The 10,525-nt window shown below is 40.3% G+C and overlaps 1 non-coding gene across 1 annotated transcript; it reads right to left on the bottom strand.

Annotated features, from left to right (window-relative positions):
* Positions 1–797: 797 nt before the first annotated feature.
* On the bottom strand, positions 798–904 carry LOC114171323 (small nucleolar RNA R71). The gene has a single exon (XR_003601436.1). It is a non-coding gene; the product is annotated as a small nucleolar RNA R71 (small nucleolar RNA).
* Positions 905–10,525: the final 9,621 nt, after the last annotated feature.

Genomic DNA, 10,525 nt, shown 5'->3' with positions numbered 1-10,525 from the left:
TTCTTCATTTTTTCCACTTTTGAAAAATTGTTAAAAATACTTGTGCTTTGAGTTTTGATCTGATTTTTTTTGTGCTTCTGTTAGACCACTCAAAGGAATATCCTACCAATTTTCAAGTCATTTGGAGGTCGTTTGAGTATACTTGTAGTTATACCCTATGTTATGCCAATATCACTAGAACTCATGTTTTTTGGTGCATGACTAGGGAAAACCCAAGTGAATTACAACCATTTGACCCTGAGATTGATAGGAAATTCCACAGAGGAAGTAGGCATCTTAGGAATCCATCTTTGCATGCTAAATATTCAGTGACTTTTCTTGACTCTTATGATTCTCATCACATTCCTAACACTCCTCATTCTTTGCATTCTGAGCGTACTGTTTATTCTGAGCATTTTGATTTTCATACTGATAATATGGCTCAACCTCCTCCACCTCATGAGAGAACCATGAGTGAGCTCACTGCACCAGATTTCACTTATGATAGTTTATGCATTCAATACCTTGAGGAGGAGGTTCCATATGTGCTGAAAACTGGTTCAGTACACTTGTTGCCAAAGTTTCATGGTCTTGCAGGTGAGGACCCGTGCAAACACTTGAAGTAGTTTCATGTCGTATGTTCCACCATGAAGCCTGCAGATGTCCAAGAGGACCATGTATACTTGAAGGCTTTCCCCCATTCTTTGGAGGGTAATGCGAAAGACTGGTTATACTACTTAACACCCAGGTCCATCACAAGCTGGGATGACCTAAAGAGATTATTCCTTGCCAAGTTCTTCCCTACTTCAAGGACAATAGCCATAAGGAAGGAAATTTCTGGCATCAAGCAGCAATCTGGGGAGACCCTTTATGAGTACTGGGAGAGGTTCAAGAATCTCTGTTCAAGCTGCCCACACCATCAGATCTCTAAACATCTCTTTCTGCAGTATTTTTATGAAGGTCTGCACCACATGGATCAAAATATGATTGATGCCACAAGTGGTGGTGCCCTTGGTAACATAACCCTAGCTGCAGCCAGGCAACTAATAGAGAACATGGCTTCAAATTCTCAACAATTTGGCACAAGGAGTGATGCCATAGTTGTTAGAGGTGTTCATGATGTAGGAGCTGTCGAGTACACGAAGAAGTTGGAAAGTAAAATTGAAGCTCTTACCACACTGGTCAACCAACTTGCTTCCAATCAGAGAGCTCCAGTTGCAAGAGTTTGTGGCCTTTGTACATTTGTTGATCATTTTACAGACTCTTGCCCAGCATTGCAACAACAGGCTACTGCTTCTTCTTTTACACTAGTGGATACCCCTCAGGCCTATGCAGCAAATATTTTCAACAATAATAGGCCCCAACATCACAACAGAACCATGATTTGTCAACAAACAGATATAATTCAGGATAGAGGAATCACCCTAATTTGAGATGGGGAAACCAGGGTAACCAGCAGCCCTAACAATTTCCAAATGTGCAACCACCTCCACAACAAAGAGTTGCACATGCACCACAACCTGCTCCTGTTCCACCTGTACCCACACCAGCTCCTGTTGCAGCATCTGCACCTTCTTCTTCTACTTCATTGGAGGAGTTAGTCCAGATGGCCACTTAGCTAAACCAGGCACAGGCTCAGAATTCTGACAAGCTTCCATCACAAACGGTGGAAAATCTGAGGAATGTGAGTGCCATTACGTTGAGATCTGGGAAGAACATTGAAGTTACCACTTTCGAGCCTACACCTTCAAAGGAAGTCGACCCTGCCACACTTCAGAGAAAGCGTGATGCTCATGCAGCTGGTCCTTCCACATCTGGTGTGACTTCTACGCCTTCCACCTCTACTGCTGCACCTTCCATACCTCTTCCTTTCCCTCCAAGAGCCATTCCAAGCAAAAAGATGGAAGAGGTTGACAGGGAGATCTTAGAAACATTCAGGAAGGTGGAGGTGAACATACCTTTGTTGGATGCCATTAAACAGATTCCCAGATATGCAAAGTTCTTGAAGGAGCTATGCACGCATAAGAGGAGGCTAAAGGGAAACGAAAAGATCAATATGGGCAGAAATGTGTCAGCATTGATAGGTAAATCTGTTCCTCAGATTCCTAAGAAGTGCAAGGACCCAGATACATTTTGTGTACCCTGCATCATAGGTAACAATAAATTTGAAAATGCAATTCTTGATCTTGGTGCTTCAATAAATGTAATGCCTCTGTCTATTTTTAAATCTCTTTCTCTTGGACCTATGCAACCTACGGGTGTGGTGATTCAGTTGGCAAATAGAAGTGTTGCCCACCCCGTAGGTTTGGTTGATGATGTTTTGGTTCGTGTTGGTGAATTGATTTTCCCTGCTGATTTTTACCTTCTTGATATGGAAGAGGGATTTTCACATGGTTCTGCACCAATCATTTTAGGCAGACCATTTGTGAAAACTGCACGAACCAAAATTGATGTCCATGCAAGTACTTTGTCCATGGAGTTTAATGATATTGTTGTGCGATTTAACATTCTGGATGCCATGAAACATCCTTCTAAGGATCATTCTGTTTTTCACGTGGATATTATTGATAATGCTGTTGATGGATTGATTTCTGATTTCCACTCTCTACATGCATTAAAACATTCATCTGTGTCTGAGTTATCTGAATTTGCATGCATTGATGTTCTTGATTCTAATTCTGATTTTGATTCTGATGATGTTGAATTTACTGAGTTTGAGTTTTTGGATGTTGTACCTATTGACTTTGATGTTATACAATCAGGTTGCACTAACCATATTGCAGGAAGTACATATGCATCTAATTGTTATGCTCAGGTATAGGCTGTGGAACCCATTTCTCCCTCCCCTCTGGTTCCTGATATTCAGCCAAAAGTACTCCAGAGTTGAAACCACTGCCAGACAACCTCAAGTGTGTCTACTTAGAGGAGGAGGTCAAACTGCCTGTCATCATTTCCACCTCCCTCACTGCTGAACAAGAGCAGAGGTTGTTGCACGTTCTTAAAAAGCATAAGAAGGCAATTGGATGGACATTGGCTGACATCCCTAGTATTAGCCCATCAACATGCATGCACATGATATTGTTGGAAGATGGAGCAAAGCTAGTGAGACAGCCACAGAGGCGACTCAACCCTGTCATCTCGGATGTTGTAAAGAAGGAGGTGACCAAGCTTCTACAAGCTGGGATCATCTACCCCATTTCTGACAGTCAGTGGGTCAGCCCCATCCATGTTGTTCCAAAGAAGATAGGCCTCACTGTAGTCAAGAGTGAAAAAGAGGAGCTGATTCCAACAAGAGTGCAAAACAGTTGGAGAGTTTGCATTGACTACAGAAGGCTAAATCAAGAAACCAGAAAAGACCACTTCCCCTTGCCTTTTATTGATCAGATGCTTGAGCGCTTGGCAGGTAAGTCCCACTATTGCTTTCTTGATGGGTTTTCTGGTTATTTTCAAATTCACATTACACCTGAGGACCAAGAGAAAACCACATTCACCTGCCCCTTTGGCACTTTTGCCTATAGGAGGATGTCGTTTGGCCTATGCAATGCCCTTGGCACATTCCAGCGGTGCATGCTTACCATTTTTAGTGATTTTCTTGAAAAATGCATAGAGGAGTTTATGGACGACTTTACTGTATATGGGTCCTCATTTGATGCATGTTTGGATAGTTTGGACAGAGTTTTAAACAGGTGCATCCAATCCAACCTTGTTCTCAATTTTGAGAAATGTCATTTCATGGTAGAAAAAGGCATAGTATTGGGGCACATAATTTCAAAAAAAGGCATTGAAGTTGCCAAGATCTCAATTACTTCACAATTGCCTTACCCCTCTTCTGTGCGAGAGGTTCGTTCTTTTCTTAGCCATGCAGGGTTTTACAGGCGCTTCATTCAAGATTTCAGCAAAAAAGCCCTCCCACTGTCCAACCTACTATAAAAGGATGTTGACTTCATCTTTAATGAAGGATGCAAAGAGGCTTTTGATTGCCTCAAGAAGGCCCTGACCACAACTACAATCATTCAGGCGCCCGACTGGATAGCCCCATTTGAACTTATGTGTGATGCATCTAATTATGCATTGGGGGTTATTCTAGCTCAAAGGATTGGTAAGCAACCGAGGGTAATCTACTACGCCTCAAGTACATTAGATGCTGCCCAAGCAAACTACACCACAACCGAAAAGGAGCTCCTTGCGATAGTTTTTGCACTTGAAAAGTTTCGATCTTATCTGCTTGGTTCTCCTGTTGTTGTGTTTACTGACCGTGCAGCTCTTAAGTACCTGATGAAGAAGGCAGAATCAAAACCTCGGCTGATAAGATGGATGCTCTGGCTCCAAGAATTCGATTTGGAGATCCGTGATAGGAGCAGAGCACAAAACCTGGTTACAGACCACCTAAGTAGGATTGAGAGGTCTACTGATGATGTTTCACCAATCCGGGATGACTTTCCCGATGAAAGTTTGTTGACACTCTCTACTTCTTCCTCACCTTGGTTTGCTAACATTGTTAATTATCTTGCTGCTTCTATTTTTCCTCCCCTAGCATCAAGAGCTTAATGTGATAAACTCAAGAGCGATGCTAGGTATTACATTTGGGATGACTCCTATCTGTGGAAAATGTGCACTGATCAGGTTACCAGGAGATGCATTCCGGACCATGAGATTGACTCGGTCCTCAAATTTTGTCATTCATCTGTACCTGGTGGTCACCTTGGCACACAGAGGACAGCTCGCAAGGTGCTAGATTGCGGATTTTATTGGCCCACCATCTTCAAAGATGCGTGGAGGATATGTAGCACATGTGAGGAATGCCAACGAGCAGGAGGAGCCATTTCTTGGAGACAATAGATGCCTCAACAACCCATGCTATTTTGTGAGGTGTTTCATGTCTGGGGTATAGATTTCATAGGCCCTTTCCCTGTCTCTTTTGGTTTCACTTACATCTTGCTTGCTGTTGATTATGTTTCAAAATGGGTGGAAGCCAAAGCCACTAGAACTAATGATGCTCGAGTTGTTGTGGACTTTGTTAGGTCTCACATATTTTACAGGTTTGGAGTTCCTCGGGCTATTGTTAGTGACCAGGGCACCCATTTTTGCAACAGATTCATGGGGGTTTTACTTCAAAAGTATGGGGTCGTGCACAAAATTTCTACACCATATCACCCCCAAACTAATGGGCAAGCCAAGATCTCAAACAGAGAAATCAAGAGGATCTTGGAGAATATTATGCAGCCCAACAGGAAGGATTGGAGCAATAGACTTGAGGACGCTCTATGGGCTCACAGTACTGCTTATAAGGCACCTATAGGGATGTCTCCTTATCAGGTTGTCTTTGGTAAGCCATGCCACCTTCCAGTGGAGATAGAGCATCGAGCATACTGGGTTGTCAAGTCATGCAACTTCTCTCTTGATCAAGTTGGGGAGGAAAGGAAGCTGCAGTTGAACGAGTTAGATGAGATCCGTCTGGAGGCATATAAGAACTCTATGTTCTACAAGGAGAAGACCAAGAAATTCCATGATAGCTCCATAGCTAGAAAGGAGTTTGTTGTTGGTCAGCAAGTTTTACTGTATAACTCCAGACTTGGACTCATGGGGGGTAAGTTGCGATCAAAGTGGATTGGTCCTTTTGTTGTTACTAATGTTTATCCTTATGGTGCAGTTGAAATTAAAAGCCAGTCCACCGATAAGAGCTTCAAAGTGAATGGGCATCGTCTGAAGCCATTCCCCAGCAATCCTGCCTTAGTAGATACTGTTGTGGTGGAAACTTCCCTGCTTGACCCCACTGCTGTTTCACCATGATTCAGGGAGTTTTCTTTCCCCTTCTTCTTTACTTTTATTGCACTTGTCTAAGTCTGTCTGTCTGTTGTTGTTTCCGTTTGTTTGTTTCATTTTTGTTAATTTGTGTTAGTTAGTGTTATGTTTTTGCTTTCTGTTTGGAACACTCACTTCACTCTTGGAGGATGAGTTGTTGGTCACTTTGTGGACTGATATCCTTGCTTTCTCTTTGCATGTCAAGTTGCTTTTGGAATTATTTTACCCTGTGTGAGAATTTGAGCCACTCTCTGTTCTTTGATTGTGTGATATATGCCTCTTGAATGCTTGCACAGTGGCCTTGGCTTGACTCTTTCTAAATGTTTTTCTGATTCACATGCTTGTTGGGATATGATTTAGGCAATTTTGTTCTGTGAGCCTATAGCCAGATGAGCCTACCTTGAACTGTTTTCGTTGATACCCCTTTTTGAGCTTGCATACCCTTTCATTGTTCTACAGCTCATTACAAGCCCTTAGCCTGAAAAACCATGATTATTCCTACCTTAGGAAATTTTGGAGCTTTGGAATTGTTTTGAGGATGGGTGCTCAATTAAGTGTGGTCGCGCACAACAAGTGTGGTTGTGCGCGCACTTATTGTTGGTTCTTGGAATTGCTCATTTGTACACCAAAGTGGGATTTCAAAACTGTTGTTTCTCTGCATGTTCTTTGTATAGAAAAAAGAAAAAAAAAAGAGAGAGAGAGAGAAAACAAAAAGAAAAGGAAAGAGAATAAAGAAAAGAAATAAAAAGGAGTTTGGATTTGAGCATTGTGTGAGAACCGAAGTTGGAAGTGTTGATGTTTGGGATTACTTTCATGATTGATTGAGACTTATTCCCCATTGATCATCTATTTCCTTGGTTGCTTAGCTACTTATCCATATGTTCCACACCTTGTCCTCAACCCCATTACAACCTTGAAAAGTCCTTCTGATCTTGACCTGCATGTGTTTCTGGTTTGGTTGTTGGTTCTAGAGGCTTACCAAGTATGTTTGATGTTTGTTTTTCAAGGGTGCTTTGAGAGTAAACTGTAGCCTAGAGATTGGAGTGATACAGTGCATATTTCGTGAGGTTATGTTGCTTTCAATTCTCTCCTTGAGCTGAACTGAGTACTTGACATGTTTTGAATTGCTTGGATGATGTTCATGGATACCTTGCAGCTTTGAATCCTTCTGTGTTAGATGTGTTTCCATTTGTCTATGTCGAGTCTGTTTGCCATGTGTCTGTTTGTCTTGTGTCTTTTTGTCTCTCTTGTTATGTTTGTGATGTCCTTGCTTTGCTTGACTCTTTAATTTTGCCCAGGAGTGCGAAAGGGTAAGTGTGGTCGATTTTGATGAGTCATTATTATCTTCCACTCCACTAGCCTTTGTGTACCCATTAGACAGTTGATTAGTGCTTAATTATTCATCTCTAGAGTGTTTTTCATCTGTTGGGCTTTATTGGCACTGTTCCGAATTTGGACTAATTTAACATTCTTTGGCCTAATTTTTGTTTTTAATTATTTTTAGGTATTTGGGTGAAGCAATTTTGGAGCTTGGACGTTAATATTCAGTTGAAGAGAGTCGCCACATCATTTCCATGTCATTTCCACGTCAACAAAGTCAATGGGTCAACATTTGAGGCCCAAAGTGGCATTTTTGTAATTCTGCAGCTCATAATGGCAGTTTCGTAATTCTGAGTGGCAGGGGTGATATGACCACGAAATTAGGTCTGCATGGGGAAGACCAGCCGCTCCATCATCTTCAACCTCTCTTCAAAGCCTCCATTTTCGTTCTCCAAGCTTCCATGGACGTGCCCCTTGCGGTTTTTCACGTTTTTGGCTCTTTTTTACCGTTTTTATGCATATTTGACAACACCCATTGAGGGTTTTACGTTTTGAATTCGTTTTCTTGATTGGGCAGTTCGTTTTGTGGGTTTTATACACTTGGAACAACACCCATTAATGGGGTTTTCGCATTTATATATGATAGCACCGTTTTGCATTCCATTGCGTTTTTCAGATTTCATAAGTTAGGGGTTTTTTATTCTGTTTTCGTGATTCCAGAATTGTGGTGTCTAATTGCTCATTTCCATGTCTAGCTAATTTCGTGTATTGACTCCTTGATAAAAAATGTAATGAAGCTTTGAGGTTGTGCTTACTTGTGCAATCTGCCATATCTCTTTGTTCTAATTTTGGAATGCATTGTCATGAATCTGTTTGTGCTTAATTTACAGAGTAATTGCATGTGTTTTGGTTAAGTTATGTTGATGCTTAATTTATGTAACTTGGCTGTCACGAATTTAAGGATGTGTACTTTGCTTAATTGCATAATGAAGCTAGATTGTAATTTTCGCTTAGTAGAGTATTATCTAGTGGATTGAGAGAAGGCAGAGGTGTTAATTTGGTGGCCTATGATAAGTGAATTTATGTTTCAATCAAGGATGTCAATACGGTTTTAATCACTCTTTGCATTCAATTTAATCTGTTGATTAGAATTCTGAATTTTTCTGCCAACCCCCCCCCTTTGTGTTGTATTGTTGTGTTCGTTTGGAAATTGAAGCTTTGAATGAAAATATTAGTCGTTGGGAGACGACTTGGTTCACTTTCACATACTGCATTTAATATGTTTTAATTTGGTGGGGTACGGCCTCTATCAGGCCTCATTTTATATCAATACCATGTCCCATTAATTCCAACTCACTCATTAATTTCACATGCCAAGCTTCCACGATATCAATCATTCCATTCATGAATTATGTCACACATACAAGGCAATCCATTATATATATATATATATATATATATATATATATATATATATATATATATATATATATATATATATATATATATATATATATATATCTCAACATATCAAGCATACCCAAACAATTACAAATCATCCAAGGACAACCAAACCACGCACTGTCTCGCCCAATCCCTCGCTCAGACTGAAGGGTCTCGCTCAGGTGAGACAGTCTCACTCAGGCGAGCCCCCTTCGCCTAGGCGGCGGCTCGAAAAGGAAACAGGAACCAACGCGGGATCTCGCTTAGGCGAGACCCCTCTCGCCTGGGCGAGTGGTTCGCTCGCTCAAAATAATGAGTTGGTCGCCTGGGCGACCTTTCGCGAAAAAGGATTTGGGCGAGCCTCCGCCAGACTCGCTTAGGTGAGTCCGACTCGCTTGGGCGAGATTATCAGTTCTCGCCCTGGTCTCACCTGCAGCAGATGTATCTTTCAACCCCAGCCAATCACACAAAGCATTTCACGTCCCAAGAACAATGATTAACCCATACAAACAATTCGCAAGCTCAAGAACAGGCATAAAAACACAACTTAAACTCGAACCCTAACTTCCCGTACTTGGAAATGTTAGCTAAGGCTTTGATACTCGAACAGTGAGGGACAATAGCTCATGGGACAGTTTCACGAGCTGAAAAACAGTGGGACAAGTTCCAAAAATGAGCTCATTAGAAAGCTCTAACTGAGAACATACGGAAGAATCAAAATGAACATAGAGCTTGAGTTGGGAAGGACTTACATGAAACGGAAGAATGAGGCTGAACTTGCTAAGCTATGACGACTCCAAACCCTAGCAGAGGATGACGACAGCTGCTCTAAGAGAGGTGTGGGATCTGTTTTACGAAGAGTAGTTACAAGTTAGGGTTTTGGGGTATCTTAGGTCAGAAATTGAATTGGGCCAACCCCATTTAGGCCCAAAAGATTGGGCAGCCTCTACAATAAGATGGGCAAAAATAATTGGGCCTTACACCAGAGGTGTGCATTTATGTTGTCTTTTTAATAACTTTAAAATATCATATACATATTTTTGTACCTTTCTTTTTCTATTTCTTAGGAAATTTTTTTAAATCTCATTTATATAACCATATTCACCCACGTAACAATATATCTTTTCAATAAATCCATTTAACAAATAATCATCATTTATAACTCATTTATAGTGCAATAATTACTTTATATATCCTTCAAAATAATCTCTTATATTTCATATTCTAAGACATCATTTAAATAAAATAAATATTTTAAATTAATAAACCATTACGTTTCTTATAATAACTTTCTAAATAAATACTTTTTAAATAATTAATGGTCACTTAAAAATATTTAACATCTTTTAACAATAAATACTTCAAAATAATCTCTCTCCAATTGCACGTACTCTCTCTCACTTACTCTTCTCTCAAGTGCTCTTTACACTCCACACGAAAATTACATTAAAAAGTGGCTTAAAGGGTATTCATTACCTATTTACTGAATGTTTTCAGCCCTCTAGATTGCCACTCTTGGCTACTAGGGTTCCAACCCTTTCATGTTCTTGCTAAGGAAAAATTTAGCAAAAAAAAGAGTAAATTAGTTCTTAACAAGGTTTGAACTCACAACCCATCACTCACCAAGTCAATTTCACAACCATTCAACCAATTCATCTTTTTGTGATAACTCCTATAATTTTAGGAATGTATCACCACGCCACGCATTCCATACATAATCAAACAAAAATACCTAATTTAATTAACATTCAAGTGGCACACATAGGACTCGAACCCAAGTCCTCACACACCATAAAGTACTCTCAACCATTTGAGCTAGTACTCTTCCACATCATAGTTCCACACATTAATTTCTTTAAATGTTCCTATTATCCGTCCTAATTAAATAATTAATTAAATAACTATCTAATTTTCCCGGGTCTTACACACAAACCACATAATCACAAACAAGATATTTGGAGATGTATTAATTTTTTGATTT

The sequence above is a fragment of the Vigna unguiculata genome, chromosome 5 (genome assembly GCF_037176805.1).
Source record: "Vigna unguiculata cultivar grain cowpea cultivar isolate G323 ecotype 2 chromosome 5, ASM3717680v1, whole genome shotgun sequence".
NCBI classification, from domain to species: Eukaryota; Viridiplantae; Streptophyta; class Magnoliopsida; order Fabales; family Fabaceae; genus Vigna; species Vigna unguiculata.
Note: the sequence above shows the minus strand (reverse complement) of the source record. Positions and strands in the feature narration are given on the sequence as shown.